Source organism: Leptonychotes weddellii, chromosome 8, assembly GCF_054177405.1.
Source record: "Leptonychotes weddellii isolate Sample4059 chromosome 8, ASM5417740v2, whole genome shotgun sequence".
NCBI classification, from domain to species: Eukaryota; Metazoa; Chordata; class Mammalia; order Carnivora; family Phocidae; genus Leptonychotes; species Leptonychotes weddellii.
Window position 1 is genome coordinate 439,138 of NC_138376.1, and position 18,872 is coordinate 458,009.

Here is an 18,872-nt window from a genome sequence, read left to right on the forward strand (position 1 = left end):
GTGTGCGGGGGGGGGGGGGGGGGGCATTGGGAGGGATGGGGAAGGAGAGCAGCCATTAGGGTTCCCTGAGCTCTAAATGTCTTTAGAGCTAACGCAGTGGTTCTCCAGCTTGGCTGCACGCTGGGGTCACCCTGACGGCTCTCGCATTTCCTGACGTTTGGATCCCACTCCGAGGCTCTAGTTTAACTTGTCTATAATGTGGCATGGACACGGGCATTTTTAGAAGCTCCCTAGGTGACTAGAATAAGCAGTCAAGACTGAGAACCACTGGCCTAGACACTCTCTATTGAAATTATCTCCAAATATCCACAAAGGGGGGAAGAGGCATAAGAGAGGTCATCTGCAGGTTTATTCCTTTGTCGTTAGGCTCAGTTTAACTAGAGACACCACTGACCACTCAGATAGTCGTAGATAACGTGAGCAGTCTGCAGACCAAGTCAGGGGCAGATGGAGGCGGTCAATGAGATGGAGCTTACCTTGTCCACATATTCAGTTCTGCTAAGTAGAAGAATGCTCTCTCTCCTCTTCCCCCTCCCTCCCTCTACCTCTCCCTCCCTCTCACCCCATCCCTCCCTCTCTCCCCTCCTCTTTCCCCTCCCTCCTCCTCCCTCTCTCTCTCTCCCTCTCTCCCTATCCCTCTCCCTCCATCTCCCTCTCTCCCCACTCTCCCCTTCTTCCCCTTTCTCTCCCTCTACCTCTCTCCTCCTCCCGTCTCTCCCTCCTCCTCCCTTCCCCCTCCCCTTTCTCCCTCTCTACCCCTGAGATCCTAGTTTGCAAAGCTGGTCATTGGGAAGAAAGCAGATCACTTAATAATTCAGGGCCTTCTGGGACAGAAAGGATATACCCTAAATCCTGCTCTCCCAGATTTTAAATTTGGAGGTACTCTCAGCGATCTGAGAGACTCTGACCTAGACTTTTAAGTTTCCTGAAATAAAATTACCCCCTAGAAAAGGGGGGTTGATATTGGAAACTTGAGGCTAAGTTGTTTTTTTTTTTTAAGATTTTATTTATTTATTTGTGTGAGAGAGAATGAGAGAGAGCACATGAGAGGGGGGAGGGTCAGAGGGAGAAGCAGATTCCCTGCCGAGCAGGGAGCCCGATGTGGGACTCGATCCAGGGACTCCGGGATCATGACCTGAACCCGATGTGGGACTCGATCCAGGGACTCCGCGATCATGACCTGAGCCGAAGGCAGTCGCTTAACCAACTGACCACCCAGGTGCCCAGAGGCTAAGTCTTTATAAGGGAGGGCTTGTTTTAATGTATCATGTGGTTCTGGCTCCTTTATAGAAAATTAATAATTTTTTTTTAAATATTTTTTTTAAAAGATTTTATTTATTTATTTGAGAGAGAGAATGAGATAGAGAGAGAGCATGAGAGGGGGGAGGGAGGGAGAAGCAGACTCCCTGCTGAGCAGGGAGCCCAATGCGGGACTCGATCCTGGGATTCCAGGATCATGACCTGAGCCGAAGGCAGTCGCTTAACCAACTGAGCCACCCAGGCGCCCTATAGAAAATTAATAATTTTTTTAAAAAAATTTTATTTATTTGACAGCACAAGCAGAGGGGGAGAGGGGAAGAAGCAGGCTCCCTGCTGAGCAAGGAGCCCAATGCAGGGCTCCATCCCAGGACCCTGGGATCATGACCTGAGCTGAAGGCAGCCGCTTAACCAACTGAGCCACCCAGGTGTCCCGAAAATTAATAATGTTTTTAACAACATTTCACGAGATGACTATTTTAATTAGATGAAGCCAGATCTCATTTGCTGTAGTTTTTCTGCCCAAAGAATATTAGGAGGAGCAAAGATAGAAAGAAAAGGGGCTATTTTCTAAGAACATAGAAATGAGCAGAGAGCTGACATCAGGGGAAAATTCTACTTGCTGGGGCGCCTGGGTGGCTCAGTCGTTAAGCATCTGCCTTCGGCTCAGGTCATGGTCCCAGGGTCCTGGGATCGAGTCCCACATTGGACTCCCTGCTCAGCAGGAAGCCTGCTTCTCCCTCACCCACTCCCCCTGCTTGTGTTCCTGCTCTCCCCCTGCTTGTGTTCCTGCTATCGCTATCTCTGTCTCTGTCAAATAGATAAATAAAATCTTAAAAAAAAAAAAAAATTCTACTTGCTGATCTTTATTCCTTAGCATTGAAGAAAAGGCTAAAGACTCCTTTTTTAAAAAAGATTTTATGTATGAGAGAGACAGCAAGAGAGGGAACACAAGCAGGGGCAGAGGGAGAGAGAGAAGCAGGGAGCCTGGGGCGCCTGGGTGGCTCAGTTGGTTGGGCGACTGCCTTCAGCTCAGGTCATGATCCTGGAGTCCCGGGATCGAGTCCCGCATCGAGCTCCCTGCTCGGCGGGGAGTCTGCTTCTCCTTCTGACCCTCCTCCCTCTCATTCTCTCTGTCTCAAATAAATAAATAAAATTTAAAAAAAAAAAAAAAAAGCAGGGAGCCTGGTGAGGGGCTCAATCCCAGGACCCTGGGGTCAGGACCTGAGCTGAAGGCAGTCGCCCAACCAACTGAGACACCCAGGCGCCCCATAGACTCCTTTTATTTAGCAACAGTGAAACTTCTCTGAGCCTACACGGAGTTTGACTGCATTTAGTAGTTTCTACAAAGCCTTGTGGCTAGAGAAAATTAGAGGTGAACCTAGGTCATTTCATGAAAACATACACCTTACTCTTCTCATTTCAAGGAGAATGAGACATAACAGATATACATTATAGTATGGGGCAGTCCTGGCACAGTTTAATTTTAAATTGTGACCACTGATCTCTTGGTGATTTACAATAAAATATGTCCACGTACATAGATAGCATAGAAGGCTAAAAATTTCTCTTCTTTCTTGTCTATATTGGGTCTTCAGGTACAAAGAGAGGACAAACCAGATCTGAAGAAAGAAGCCAATCACACTTCTCACTAAGACATTTGCATATGACCAGAGTGCATTCCAAGCCAAAGGATCTCCGCAAAATGCAGCAAATCTGGGAGAGTTCAAACACTCAAGGAAGGAAATCTGACAATGCTTGGATAACCTCTGAAACATGAAGGAAGTTACCACCTCTGGTCACCTGGAATGAACAGCCTACTGAAAGGAAGACTTTAGGGACTGAGGCACTCTGCCCTACAATAATGTGAAGGGTGAGTGAGAGGCAAGGGGGTGTGGTTATACCTTATACATTGAATATGCTAATGGAAAAAATGTTCTTAAATATCCCAATGATCAGCTCAAAGCATCAACGGAAGCCTCAGGCTTTCTGTGACCGTAGTAAAGGAATAATGTTTGTGAGGGGTTATGAGGTAGCTGATGATCGTCGATAGCTTCAACTATAGATATTTGTCCAACTTCATCTATAGCTGAATTGTTAAATCAGTGAAGTTTATAAGTTCTCCAGGTCTTATATGTGAAATTTAGGGGCCTGATAGGGAAAGAGTGATGTTGAGAATTAGGGTAAGGTTTAGGGGTCTAGAAGTTCCTTGAACCCTCGGTTCGTGCTGGTCTTCTCCTGGGATTTATAGCAGGTGAATTCTTCTCTTAACAACTGAGCATCTTCTTACTTTGTGTGCTAGTCAGGGTTCTCTAGAGAAACATACCAATATTGTGTATGTGTAGAAAGAGACACAGAGAAAGGGAGAGATCTATTTTAAGGAATTGGCTCACACAACAGCCTGAAATTTGCAGGGCAGTCTGGCAAGTCTGGCAAGAGGTGATGTTGTATTCTTGAATCCAAATGTAATCTGGAAGCAGAATTTCTTTCTCCTTGGGGGAACTCTGTATATTCTCTTGAGGCCTTCAGGTGATTGGATGAAGCCGACCCACATTATGGAGGGTCATCTGCTTCACTCAACGTCTATCGATTTAAATGTTAATCACATCTAAACAAAATACCTTCACAACAACAACTAGACTGGGTTTTGACCAAACAACTGGGCACCCTATTCACTAGTTCCCTTTTAAAATAAATTTATTTCAGTTAAGTTTGGGGCAAAACGTAGGAAAAAGCATAGCTCTTCCTCAGAAGATGATGCCTAGGCCGGCCATGACCAAATAAGGCAAACTACTAGGCGTAAAGAATGGGAGTGTATAAAGGGCGCCTGGGTGGCTCAGTTGGTTGAGCGACTGCCTTCAACTCAGGTCATGATCCCGGGGTCCTGGGATCGAGTCCCGCATCAGGCTCCCTGCTTGGCGGGAGGCCTGCTTCTCCCTCTCCCGCTCCCCCTGCTTGTGTTCCCTCTCTCGCTGTGTCTCTCTGTCAAATAAATAAATAAGAATCTTAAAAAAAAAAAAAAAAAAGAATGGGAGTGTATTGGGCGTCTGGGTGGCTCAGTCGTTAAGGTCTGCCTTCGGCTCAGGTAGTGATCCCAGGGTCCTGGGATCGAGTCCCACATCGGGCTCCCTGCTCTGCAGGAAGCCTGCTTCTCCCTCTCCCACTCCCCCTTCTTGTGTTCCTGCTCTCGCTATGTCTGTCTCTGTCAAAAAAATAAATGAAAAAATCTTAAAAAAAAAAAAAAGAATGGGAGTGTATTGTCTCACAGTTCTGGAGGCTACTAATCTAAGATCAGGGAGTCAGCAGGGCTGTTTCTTCTGCTCCATGCCTCTCCCCAAGCTTTGGTGGTTCACTGGCAATGTTTGGTGTTCTTTGGCTTGTAGATGCATCACCCAGATGCCTGCCTTCACGTTCATGTGTGTGTGTGTGTGTCTCCAAATGTCCCCCTTTTACAAGGACATGAGTATATATAGATACAAAGTATATATATAATGTATCAGAGAGGCTTGATCTTAACTACTTGTATCCCATTCTGAAGGACTGGGGGTTAGGATGTCAACATATGAATGTTTAGGGGGACAAAATTCAACTGATTACACCTATTAGCTATAGTATGTTGACTCACCCTATTCTCAACAGAAGAAGCATTCACTGAGGGTCATGAGAAATCATTGCAATTATGAAAAATCTCCATGTTCCAGTAACCATACTCATGTCCCTCATTTAGCTATTTTGGGTCTAATGTTAATCAAACAATTTTACATCAAATTGCTCTGCTGTCTCGTGTTATTTGCTCTTTCAATTCACTCACACATCCAAGTGCAAGTCTATTTCTGGGAGGTCCTCATTGGACTAGGTTCCACTGGTTCTGCCTCTTTTTAAAGTGGCTTCCAGACCTTCCTACTATTGGGCCTTGGTCAGATTTATTTCATTACAGCTTGGCACAGATTCCTGTTTTGGTTATACACCTGGAATTAACTTGAAAGTATCAAAGATGTTTTCAAGTGCTACTTGTATAGTTTGTGTATTATATATATATGACATTTTTCTAGGAAAAATCTAATAAAGGGAAATGCCCCAAAAATGTACTGAGCCATGCACATGGTACAGAGTACTATGTACATAACTATATTACCAGCCTGTATTAAGTGTTCATCTATTATCTTGTATTTCTTTTATTGTAACACTTACAAACTTTATTAAAATTTCTTGTTTCATTTTCTATCATCTGTGGCCATCTTCTACCTAGTCGTGTGCATAGAACTCCTGTCAGCACCTGACACATAGTAGGCTTGAGAGTACCCGTGTTGGGTCGTCGGGGTGGCTCAGCCATTAAGCTCAGTCGTTAAGTCTGCCTTTGGCTCAGGTCATGATCTCAGGGTCCTGGGATCCCGCCGGCATTGGGCTCCACGCAGACATGGGGCTCACTGCTCAGCAGGGAGTCTGCTTCTCCCTCTCCCACTCCCCCTGCTTCTGTTCCCTCTCTGTCAAATAAATAAATAAAAATTTAAAAAGTACCACTCCTGTTGGGCAGTGCTTCACTGTACATGTTGGCATCCCAGTTGCACTTTTGGGACTGAAATTTACGCGGTCCTTATCATAAACGGTGCAGCTAAGTAGAATGCAGAAATGCCATGACGCCTGGTCCCTTATGATTTGGGCGTGCTGTCTTCCACACTCGGTAAAGTGTCGTCCTAGTCATAGAGGATTGCCAACATAAATTTAAAAGTGACCATCCTGGTTTGCAAGACACTAAGTTTATACTGACTACAAAAACATTCTGAGCTGGATGGAAAATAGGAACGCCAGAATATTTGGCTCAAGAAAGGAGTTAAAAAAGACTCTGCGATTCAAAGGCCTCAGCATCCCAGAGCTCCTGGTAGCCTTGCGGGGGTAAACACAGAATTCGTCGCTGTTGCATTGTAACCAGGCAGCGGGAGCCGCGAAGACGGGCAGTGGGACCTGCTAGTTTTGGTGAGCCCCTTATTCTAATCAAAGGCAGAAAACTTGGGTGCAGTCGTTGAAGAACGCACGCTTTATGTAGGGGCTGGACAATCAGGAGACGTGTATTTAGCTCCCCAAGTTGAGGCTCCACGGGGAAGATACAGGAGAGCAGCCCCTGCGAACAGCAAGACCAAGAGTGGCAGCGAGGCGTTTGCTCGGCAGCCGCCGCGAGCCGCCTGCCCACCTGCACCTTCGTCACCCTCTGGGGCGCGGGCGGGCTCCGTCCCGGCGCTGCCAGGCCCGGGGGCTGACGCCGCGGGCGGGTCAGGGACCCCGGAGCGAGCGCCTGCTGCGGATGCCGCTGCGCCCCGAGGCCGAGCCGGCCGGAGGCGCTAGGCGTCGGGCGGTTTGGGTTTGCTTTGCGCGCTCTGACAGCCGGAAGCGCCGTGCGCCGGGCAGGAGCTGTGAGGGGCTCCGTCCGCTAGCGCAGCCTGCGCTCACTCGCGCGGTGGTCCCGCCGCTGCGGTCGGGCGGGACGGCCGAGCTGCGCGGGCCTGCCTTCCCCGGTCGGCGCGGGCCCCCGGAGCTGCGCGAGGCGCAGAGCGCGCGCATGCGTGCGCCCGTGCGGCCGTGCGGACGGGGGTCGGGGCGGCCGCGTCTCCACCGCCGCGTCCGGCTCCCGCCGGGCCGCGCGTTCCTGCGCGCTGGAGCGGGTGCGGCGCGGCCTCGCGCCTGATGCAGGGCCGTTGATCAGGAAAGTACCTTGCCCGGGCGCCCGGCGGGCTCCGTGGCTTAGTTGGCTAAAGCGCCTGTCTCGTAAACAGGAGATCCTGGGTTCGACTCCCAGCGGGGCCTACGGAGGCTTTTTTCGTTGTCTTTTTTTTTTGCGTCAGTTTATTCAAACTTTTTAGTCTGAAATCAGCTTAATCTCAGTATCAGGTCTACTGCTTGGGAGCTCTGATCTCTGCAACCTCTCATTACAGCTGCATTCTCAATGATTCTCTGCCTCTCGACTGGTGATTTACCATATGGTTCTGCTGTGGGTGTTCAAGATGAATCGTAGACAGAATTTCTAAAATAAAATTGGAAAATTTTTAATTCATTTAAAAATAGATTCTGCTGGTTTTCCAAGCTCAAGCCATTTTACTTACGTTATACATAGATGAAAAATGGTTACAATTTACTGAACACTTACTCTGTTTCACTTTGTGTATTTTCTCACATACCTTTAAATCGCTAAAAGTACTCATAAAAGTAAGCATTATTATGCACATGTTATGGATGAGAAAACAGAATCAGAGAGAAGCGAAGTAACTTGCCCAAATCACAGCTAGTAAATAAATAATCAAGCTAGGGTCTTAACCTAATATTTCTTAGTTCAAAGTCATGGTCTTGCATTTCAGATAATTTTATTTATAAAATCACACAGTGTCCGTATGGTTTAGAATAATAGTTCTTAAAATTGTACGGCACATGAACTCATTAGATTATCTGATGAAAACTGGCTTATAACTACCACCAAAAACAAAAGCAAAAAGCCAACAGACATATGGATAAATTTTATATATTCTTTCAAGATGTTCACTGACCTGGGAATGCGAGCTGGTGCAGCCACTCTGGAAAACAGTATGGAGGTTCCTCAAAAAGTTGAAAATAGAGCTACCATACAATCCAGCAATTGCACTACTGGGTATTTACCCCAAAGATACAAATGTAGTGATCTGAGGGGGTACCTGCACCCCAGTGTTTATAGAAGCAATGTCCACAATAGCCAAACTATGGAAAGAGCCCACATGTCCATCGACAGATGAATGGATAAAGAAGATGTGGTATATATATACAATGGAATATTATGCAGCCAACAAAAAATGGAAATCTTGCCATTTGCAACGACATGGATGGAACTAGAGGGTATTATGCTAAGCGAAATAAGTCAATCAGCAAAAGACAGGTATCATATGATCTCACTCATATGACGAATTTGAGAAACGAGAGAGGATCATAGGGGAAGGGAGGAAAAAATGAAATAAGATGAAACCGGAGAGGGAGACAAACCATAAGAGACTCTTAATTATAGGAAACAAACTGAGGGTTGCTGGAGTGGAGTGAGGTGGGAGGGATGGGGTGGCTGGGTGATGGACATTGGGAGGGTATGTGCTATGGTGAGCGCTGTGAATTGTGTAAGACTAATGAATCACAGACCTGTACCCCCAAAACAAATAATACATTATATGTTAATTAGTTGAATAAAGATGCTCATTGATCGCCTAGGTTCTTGGGTGCCCATGAACCACTGAAAAAAAATCTTTGACTTTCATAAAGTAATAGATTAAATAAAAATGGGCATTAAGCAAACATAAGGTATTATGGGGAGATATTTTACTTCTTGATGTTATTTTTTATAGGATTCTTAATCCCTCTTCTAAGTAGACTTAAATTAGGCCACGAGAGGCAGACATCTGGTTAGAGTTGTCATGACTCTGGGCCAGCATGCCGATTTCAAGACATTACACTTCTGGATCTGTGACCACTGAAATGAGTTCTGGAGGAATTCTGCATGCACAAACAACTCTAATAGCTGGACCCAAGAAGTAGATCTACCTTCATCTCTTTTAGCTGACAGTTATGAAGTTCATTCATTCCCTCAGTTATTTAAAGAATTATGTATTGTATGCCTACTCCTCCAAAATACGGAAAGGTAAGCTCGGCAGTTCTGGGCTCCACCTCAAAGGAGATAAGAGCTTAGCGGGGAAGGAGGAGGAGATGGAAATCAATTACATGATCACCAAGAGAAAGAAAATGTCATAGCTATGATAAATACTACAAAAATAATGACTAAGATTTAGGAGAACATACGCAAGAGATTTAACTTAATCAGGGAAGTCAGAGAAGGAGAGACTTGAGTTGTAAAGAAAAGGAAGAATTATGTGGGAAAGAGAGGTAGAGCATAGAGTCGTCCCGCAGAGGAAACCAGGCAGGGCGCATAGGACTGAAGGAAGGCCAACATAGCTAGAGCAGAAAGGGTGCACACAAGCAGGATGAGAAATGAGGCTGGAAAAGGATAGGGCTAAGGATAGGCTTTTATCCGCCATGTTGGGGTGTTTGAACTTTATACTAAGAGCAACTACAGTGTATGTGGGAGTTACCATGAACGCATAATCATTCTGAAAAACCACTAACCAAGACAAAGAATGTGAAATTTCAGATTTATTTTCCTAAGTTATTTATTTTCTTTTTGGAAGATAGATTTAAAATTAAAAAATATATATATTTTAAGCAACCTAACGGAGGTGCAGAAAGCATAAATGTAAGACATAATCAAAGGGAATTGGCATCAAGTTTTAGGGGAAAAATTCCCCAGAATGAGGAAACTTATTTCTACAGCTCCCAGGGAGGTATTGCTCGAAAATGACTCCTTTTCAAGATGTTTTTAGAATGATCTTTGGCAGAAAAAAAAGTAGATATATCCATTCCCTCTGCTTAATTATAGAGTAGTAAGGAACAATCCTATCCTCTTTCTCTCTTTACTTAATAGGTGAACCCACTGATGTATTCCTGAGCATGCATTTGTGCTAATGGGGAGTTCTCTTTGGAAATTCACTCTCCATTCTGTTTCTTATTGGATGTTCCTAACTGTTTGATGTAAGAGAATTTGGAGGTCAGGTCTTCTAAGTTTTTTTTGGTTTTGGTTTTTTGGGGTTTTTTTTGGCTTTGTTTTGTTTTGCTTTTGTTTTGGTTCTGCGCTCCGAAAGGGGTTATCTAGGGTGCCTTAATGGAGCTTTGCCATCTCCTCAAACTCAGCCAAAAGTTGAATCGGTTTCTTCATAATGCAAACTTTGTAAGATTCTGCACTGGGCATAAATTAACAAGTGAATTCAGTCCAGAGATGTTTTCCTGTCTGGGGAAAGCAGTATTCACTCAATGGATCAAACTGTTGTTGTAAAAAATAAAATCTGTGTTCCTGTAAGTGCAGAGAAAAGGCTAGTATTTAAGTGACTGAGCACAGAAGGAAGGGAGCACGGAGTTTGGGGTGACCAAGGCATAGCATGTCCAGATCTGCCATTAACCAAATGTGGAACGTTGTTAGGTGACTTGACTATTCTAGTTTATATTTCATTCTTTTACTTTTCTTTTAACTATTACTTTTTTTTTTTTTTTATAGAGAGACAGCACAAGTAGGCAGAGTGGCAGGCAGAGGGAGAGGGAGAAGCAGGCTTCCCGCCGAGCCGGGAGCCCGATGTGGGGCTCGATCCTAGGACCCTGGGATCACGACCTGAGCCGAAGGCAGACGCTTAACGACTGAGCTACCCAGGCGCCCCTTAACTATTACTTTTAAAGTAATTTTATTTTTACAGAAAAGTTATAAGAATAGAACAAAGAATTCCTACTTACCCATCATCCAGATTTCCCAAATATGAACATTTTATCTCATTTAGTTTACCCTATTATTATATATATATACAAAATTTTTGGTGGCTCATTGGAGAGGAAGTTGTAGACCATGATGGTCCTTTACCTGTAAATACTTCAGTGTATGTTTCCTAATAATAATATTCATTTACATAACTGCAGCATAATTATCAAAATCAGAAATTAACATTGATATAATATCATTATGTAATAAACAGGGCTTATTCAGACTGTTAATTGTCCCTGTAATGTCCTTTTAGAAACTTTCTTATTCTATTTTGGTAAAAACACTTGACCATGAGATCTCTTCTCTTAACCAATCTTTTTTTTTAAGTAGACCCTACCACCAGTGTGGGGCTGGAACTCACCGCTCCAACATCAAGAGTCACACACTCTAGAGACTGAACCAGCCAGGCACCCCATCTTAACCAGTTTTTAAGTATACCATACATTATTGTTGACTGTAGGTACAATGTTTTACAGGAGATCTTTAGAGTTTATTCATCTTGTTTGACTGAAACCTTATGCCCCATGATTAGTAACTCCCTCTTTCCCCCTCTCCTCAACCCCTGGTAACCTCCATTCCACTCTGATTCTATGAATTTGACTATAGTAGACACCTCATGTAAGTGGAATCATGCAGTATTTGTCTTTTTATGACTAACTTATTTTACTTAGCATCATGTTATCAAAGTTCATCCATGTTTTACATATTATAAAATTTCCTTCTTTTTAAAGGCTGAATAGTATTCCCGTGTATGCCCATATCACGTTTCCTTTATCTACTGATCTATTGACATTTAGGTACGTCTCACATATTAGCTACTGTGAATAGTTCTGCAGTGATGATCAAGAGAGTACTAATACCTCTTCTGGATCCAGATTTCAATTATTTTAGATAAATACCCACAAGTGGGATTGTGGGATTATATGCTAGTTCTATTTTTAATTTTTTAAGGAAGCTCCATTCTGTTTTCTATAGCTGATGCACCATTTTGCATTCCAACCAACAGTGTGCAACAGTTGCAATTTGTCCACATCCTGACCAATACTTGTTGTATTTTATTTTTTTGATAATAGCCATCCTGACAGGTGGATTGAAAATATCTCATTGTAGTTTAATTTGCTTTTCCCTCATTATTAGTGATGTTGTGCATCATTTATATACCTGTTGACTATTTGTACGTTTTCATCAGAGAAATGTCTATTCAAGTCCTTAGCCCATTTTTAAATCAGGTGATCAGTTTTGTTTTGTTTTTTTTTAGTTTTTTTTGATTGAGTTGTAGGAATTCCTTACCTATTTTGGAGATTAATCCTTTGTCAGACACGTGGTTTGCAAATAATTTCTCCCATTGTGTTAAGTTGCTTTTTCAATCTACCAGGAGATTTGTTTCCACTCATTTTTTTCTTTCTGTTATGCAGAAGACTTTCCGTTTGATGTGGTCCCACTTGTTTATTTCTGTTCTTGTTGCCTTTGCTTTTGGTGTCCTATTCAGAAAATCATTGCTAAGACCAGTGTCATGAGGCTTTTCACTAGGTTTTTATCTAGGATTTTACAGCTTCAGGTCTTACATTTAAGTCTTTAATTCATTTTGAGTTGATTCAAGGATTCACTTTTATTCTTTTGCATGTGAATATCTAGTTTTCCCAGCACTGTATATTGAAGATACTATCCTTTCCCCACTGGTATTCTTGGCACCCTTGTCAAAGATCAGTACCATATATGCATGGATTTATTTCTGGGCTCACTATTCTGTCCCATTGGTTTATATGTCTGTCTTTATGCCAGTACCCTATTGTTTTAAAACTGTGGCTTTGTGATATGTTTTGAAATCAGGAAGTGTGATGCCTTCAGCTTTGTTCTTCTCAAGGTTGATTTGACTATAAGTCTTTTGTGGTTCGATATGAAACTTATAATAATGTTTCTATTTCTGTGGTCTTTTGTGGTTCGATATGAAACTTATAATAATGTTTCTATTTCTGTAAAAAATACCATTGGGATTTTGATAGGGATTGCATTGATCTTTAGATTGCTTTGGGTAGTATGGACATTTAAACAGTGTTAAATCTGCCAACCCGTGAACATGGGACATCTTTCTGTTTGTGTCTTGTTTAACATCTTTCATCAGTGTTATAGTTTTCTGTATACAAGTCTTCCTTCCACTTCCTCAGTTAAGTTTATTCCTAGGTATTTTACTCTTTTTGGAGCTATTATAAATGGGATTGTTCTCCTAATTTCCTTTTCAGATAGCTCATTGTTAGTGTATAGAAACATAACTAACTTTTGTATGTTAATTTTGTATTCTGCAACTAAACTGAATTTATCCATTAATTCTAAAGTGTTTTAATGAAGTCTTTAGGGTTTACAATTCTACTTTTTTCTTACTTTCTGGATGCCTTATTACCTATTTTTTTGGATGCCTTTTATTTCTTTTTTCTTGCCTAATTGCTCTGGCTAGAACTTCTACTACTATGTTGAATGGAAGTGGTCAGAATGGGCATCCTTGCCTTGTCCCTGCTCTTAGAGGAAAAGGTTTCAGTTTTTCACTGCTGAGTATGATATTAGCTGTCGACTTTTCATATACAGACTTTATTATATTGAGGGGCTCTCCTTCTATTCCTAGTTTGTTGGGAGCTTTTATCATGAAAAGGTGTTGAATTTTGTCAAATGCTTTTCCTCTGTCTTTTGAGATAATCATATGATTTTTATCCTTCATTTTATTAATGTTGTGTATCACATTGATTGATTTGTGGGTATTGAACCATCCTTGCATCCCAGGAATGAATTCCATTGGTCATGATATATAATCCTTTTAATGTATTATTGGGTTCAGTTTGCTAGATTTTGTTTAAATTTTCTGCATCTATATTCATCAGGGATATTGGCCTGTCGTTCTTTTCTTGTGATGTATTTGTCTGGTTTTGATAGTGGGGAAATGCTGACCTCATAAAATGAGTTTAGAAGTATTTCCTACTCTTCAGCTTTTGGAAGAGTTTGAGAAGGATTTACATTAATTGTTTTTTAAGTGTTTGGTAGGATTCGCCTGTGAAGCCATCTGGTTCTGGGCTTTACTTTGTTGGGAGAGTTTTGATTCAATCTCCATAATGTTTATAGGTCTGTTCAGACTTTCTATTTTTTCACGATTTAGTCTTGGCAGGTTATATGTGCCTAAGAATTTATCCACTTCGGGACGCCTGGGTGGCTCAGTTGGTTAAGCGGCTGCCTTCGGCCCAGGTCATGATCCCAGGGTCCTGGGATCGAGTCCCACATCGGGCTCCTTGCTCAGCAGGGAGCCTGCTTCTTCCTCTCTCTCCCTCTGCCTGTGCTCTCTCTGTCAAATAAATAAAATCTTTAAAAAAAAAAAAAAAAGAATTTATCCACTTCTGGGTTGTCCAGTTGGTGGCATTAATTGTTCATAGTTAGCTCTGATGATCCTCTTTGTCCCTGTGGTACCAGTTGTCACATCTCTTCTTTCATTTCTGATTTTATTTGAGTCTTCTCTGCTTTTTTACTCATTAGTTTAGCTAGTGTTCATCAATATTTATCTTTTCAAAATCAACTCTTAGTTTTGCTGATTTTTTTCCTATTGTTTTCCTAGTTCTCTATTTCATTTATTTCTGCTCTATTTTTTTACTATTTCCTTCCTTCTGCTAACTTTGGGCTTACTTTGTTTTTCTTTTTTTTAGTTCCTTGGGGTATAAAGTTAAATTGTTTATTTTAAGTATTTCTTCTTTTTTAATGTAAGCATTTATTGCCATGAACTTCTCTCTTAGTACCACTTTTGCCACATCCCATAAGTTTGGGTATCTGTATTTTTGTTCTTGTTTCTCAAGGTTTTTTTTCTAATTTCTGTTTTGATATTTTCTTTAACTCAATGGTTGTTCAGTAGTGTGTTATTTAATTTCTACATATTTGTGAATTTTCCAGTTTTCCTTCTGCATTTGATTTCTAATTCTATTCCATGGTAGTGAGAAAAGGTAATTGGTATGAATTCAATCTTCTTAAATTTGTTAGGACTGGTTTTGTGACTTAATATATGATCTGTCCTGGAGAAAAATCCATGTGTATTTGAGAAGAATGTATTCTGATGCTGTTGAGTGAAGTTTATATGACCTTTAGGTCTATTAGGTCTGTAGTGTTATTCAAGACCTCTGTTTCCTTACTGATATACTTTGATTGACATACTTTCTGGATGCTCTTGTATTGCTGTCTATTTCTTTCTTCAGTTCTACTAACGTTTCCTTTATATATATTTAGATACTCTGATATTGGGTGCATATATATTTATAATTGTTACATCATCCTTGTGGATTGATCCTTTTATCATTATAAAATGTCCTTCTCTGTCTCTTGTGGCATTTTGACTTTCTCTCTCTAATATTATATTAAACATTTTTTTTTAAAGATTTTATTTATTTGACACAGAGAGAGCAACAGCGAGAGAGGGAACACAAGCAGGGGGGGTGGGAGAGGGAGAAGCAGGCTTCCCGCTGAGCAGGGAGCCTGATGCGGGGCTCGATCCCAGGACCCTGGGACCATGACCTGAGCCGAAGGCAGACGCTGAACGACTGAGCCACCCAGGCACCCCTCTAATATCATATTAAATATAATACTTACTCTAAGTATTGCCATCCCTGCTCTCCTTTCGTTACCATTTGCATGGAGTATCTTTTTTTTTTTCCTTATTTAATTAATTAATTTATTTATTTTTTATTCTTATGTTAATCCCCATACATTACATCATTAGTTCTAGGTGAAGTGTTCCATGATTCATTGTTCGTGCACAACACCCAGTGCTCCATGCAGAACATGCCCTCCTCAATACCCATTACCAGGCTAACCCATCCTCCCACCCCCCTCCCCTCTAGAACCCTCAGTTTGTTTTTCAGAGTCCATCGTCTCTCATGGTTCGTCCACCCCTCCGATTTCCCCCGCTTCATTCCTCCCCTCCCTGCATGGAGTATCTTTTTCCATCCCTTCACTTGCAGCCTATGTGTGCCTTTACATCTAAAGTCAGTTTCTTGTAGACAGTATATAGTTGGGGTGTTTTGTTTTGTTTTGTTTTGTGAGAAGAGTGTGGGGAAAGGGGCAAGGGGAGAAAGAATCCTAAGCAGGCTCCACGCTCAGAATGGAGCCCAACACAGGGCTTGATCTCATGACCCTGAGATCATGACCTGAGCTGAAATCAAAAGTCGGATGCTTAAAGGACCAAGCCACCCAGGCGCCCCAATTGGGTCTTGTTTTTTAGCCATTGAGTCTTTCTGTATTTTTTGTTTGGGGAGTTTAAACCATTTACATTGAAAGTAATTGTTGGAGCTGGGCGAAGTCCCCGGGGGAGGTCTGCGCAAGCGCAGAGCTGCGAGGGGCGAGTATGGGCTGGTGGGGCGGCTTGGCTTGAGGGTTGTAGGGTTGTTCCGTTACCGGGTTATTTCTAATTGCAAAATCTTATAGGCATTTAAGAAAAAAAAAAGTTTCTGAATTAAAAAAAAGAAAGTAATTGTTGATAGGAAGAGTTTTACTATTGCCATTTTGTTAGTTGTTTCCTGTTAATCTTGTAATCATTTGGTCTCTTATTCTCTCTTGCGGTCTTCCTTTATGTTTTGTTGCTTTTTAAAATTGATATGCTTTTATTCCTTTGTCTTTTTCTTTTGTGTCACTTCTTTAGGTATTTTTGTGTATGTGTGGTTATCTTGGGGCTTACATAAAGTATCTTATAGTTGTAACAGTCTGTTTTAAGCTAAAAACAATGTACATTCAATTGCATACAAAAACTCGACACTAACTTCTCCCACACACTTTTTTTTTAAACTTTTTTTTTTTTTTTTAAGTAATCTCTACACCTGACGTGGGGCTTGGGCTCATGACCCTGAGATTGAGGGTCACAAGCTTTTCCAAGCGAGGCAGCCAGGAGCTCCTCCCACACACTATGTTGTTGTTGTTACAATTTACATCTGTCCATATTGGGTATCTTCTAAACATATTTTTAGTTATAGTTATTTTTGATAATTTTGACTTTTAACTGTTATGTGGAATTAAAAATGATTTGTTTACCATCATTACAGACATACAGTATTCTGTACTTGCCTATGTATTTACTTTTACCTACGAGTTTCATACTTTATGTTGTTGTGTTGCTATTTAGCGTCCTTTCATTTCAACTTCAAGAGCCGTCTTTAGCATTTCTTGTAAGGCAGGTCTAATGGTGATGGACTCCTTCAGTTTTTGTTTATCTTGGAAAAATCTTTATTTCTTCATTTTTGAAGGAGAGTTTTGCTAGGGATAGTAGTTTTTGTTGGTAGTATTTTTCTTTCTGCACTTTGAATATATCATCCCGCTCCCTTCCCATCTGCAAGGTTTCTACTGAAAAATACGTTGAGTCTTATGGGGGCACTCTTCTCTTTCTGCCTTCAAAATTCTTTGTCTTTGACTTTCGACAACTTAATTAATTAATTAATTAATTAATGTGTCTAGGTGTAGATTTCTTTATGTTTCTCTTATTTTGTGTTCTTGGGGCTTCTTGGATCTGGATGTCCCTTTCCTTATCCAGATTTGGAAGTTTTCAGCCATTATTTGTTTGAATAAATTTTCTGTTCCTTTTTCTGTCCTCCTTCTTGTATTTCCATAATGTGTGTATTGTTCTGTTTGACGGTGTACCATAATTTTCTTAAGCTTTCTTCACTTTTTTTCATTCTTTTTTCTTTTTGCATCTCTGATTCAATTACTTCCAGTGACCTTTTCAAGTTATTTTATCCTTTCTTCTGCTTGATCCAGCTGCTGTTGAACCCTTCTAGTGAATTTTTCGGTCCAGTTATTGTGTTCTTCAAGTCTATGATTTATGTTTGGTACTTCCTAACATTTTCTCTCTCTTTGTTAAAATGCTTACTTTGTTCATGCATTGTTCTCTTGACCTTCATGAGCCTCATTATGAGAGTTATTTTTAATTCTTTGACAGGTAAATCATGTAATTCTACTTCATTAGTGTCAGTTACTGGAGATTTACTGTTCCTTTGTTTGGAACATCTTTATTTGGTTCTCCATTTTCCTTGACTCTCTGAGTTGGTATTTGCACATTAGACAAAGCACTAACCTCTCTCAATCTTTATGGCCTAATGTGGGAGAAGACCTCCACTGATCAGATCAGCCAGAGATTCTGGGTGTCTCTACAACTCCTTCCCCAGGGAGAAGTAGGCAGTTTGGTTTTCGTCTGCTCTGTGCTAGGGGTGGGTGGGGAGTTATTGCTTCTACCTGCCCACGCCTCTGTGTCCATTCTCCTGTGGGTGCCTAGACTGTACCAGATCCATCAGAGTAACAGGACTGGTGATATAGGTGCTAGTTATTTGGGAAGCCCAAAAAGTTGGGGCTCTGGGCACGTGAATCACTCCTTTCCTCCCCAGGGGGAACCTGAGAGCTGGGATTTTTTTCCTGTCTGCTAGCGCTCTATGCTGATCAGGAGGGAGGACTGTTGACACCTACCAGCCCAAGCTGCTGCCTCAGTTCTCCCCCAGATGGAAAAACTCTGCAAGAAGTGTCACAGCTCCAAGGATGGCAAGACAGAAACCAATTCTCTGGGGAGCCCCATTGGAAAAGTTGGGGTTCTGAAGGCACAAATTAGCCTTTACTCCCCTTGTATGAAGCTGGGAGTTAGGGGGTGCTTTCCTGATTGTTTGGCACTAGACCACGGGCAGGGTCTCTGGTGAGAGGGTATTCTGAATCTCCCTACCAGCTTCAGTGAGGCTGGTTTTATAGTCCCCTGGGGTGCAGGAGTCTTTCTGTTAGTTTCTGATTTCTCTGAAAGGGAATCTGTCCATGAATGATTGCTGAATAGTGCATTGTGGAGGGAAGGAGGCTCCAAGGCTTCTTACTCTGCCATATTGCCGATGTTAGTCTCCCTCCCCCTACAATGCCTTTTTAGCAAAAGAAAATCTTTGATTATGTGCTGAATTCAGCTGTCATTCTCTTTCATCTCCTTTCATCTGTAGGCTTTGTTTTTCTTTTATGACATTGGCATTTTTGAGGAATACAGACCAGTTATTTTGTAAAATATTCCATAATTTGGGTTAGTCTGCTGTCTCCTCACAATTAATTCAGGCTGTGTATTTTGGGTGGGAATACAAGACAACTGATATTGTGTCTTTTTCAGTGCATCATATCAGTGGACATAAAATGTCAGTTGTCCCATTACCGGTGATGTTAATTTTGATCATTTGCTTATGATGATGTCTGCCAGGCTTCTCCATAATTCTTTTATTATTACTATTAT

The 18,872-nt window shown here is 41.7% G+C and overlaps 1 non-coding gene across 1 annotated transcript; it reads left to right on the forward strand.

The window, feature by feature from the left end:
* Positions 1-6,982: 6,982 nt before the first annotated feature.
* On the forward strand, positions 6,983-7,056 carry TRNAT-CGU (transfer RNA threonine (anticodon CGU)). Its single transcript has one exon. It is a non-coding gene; the product is annotated as a tRNA-Thr (tRNA).
* Positions 7,057-18,872: the final 11,816 nt, after the last annotated feature.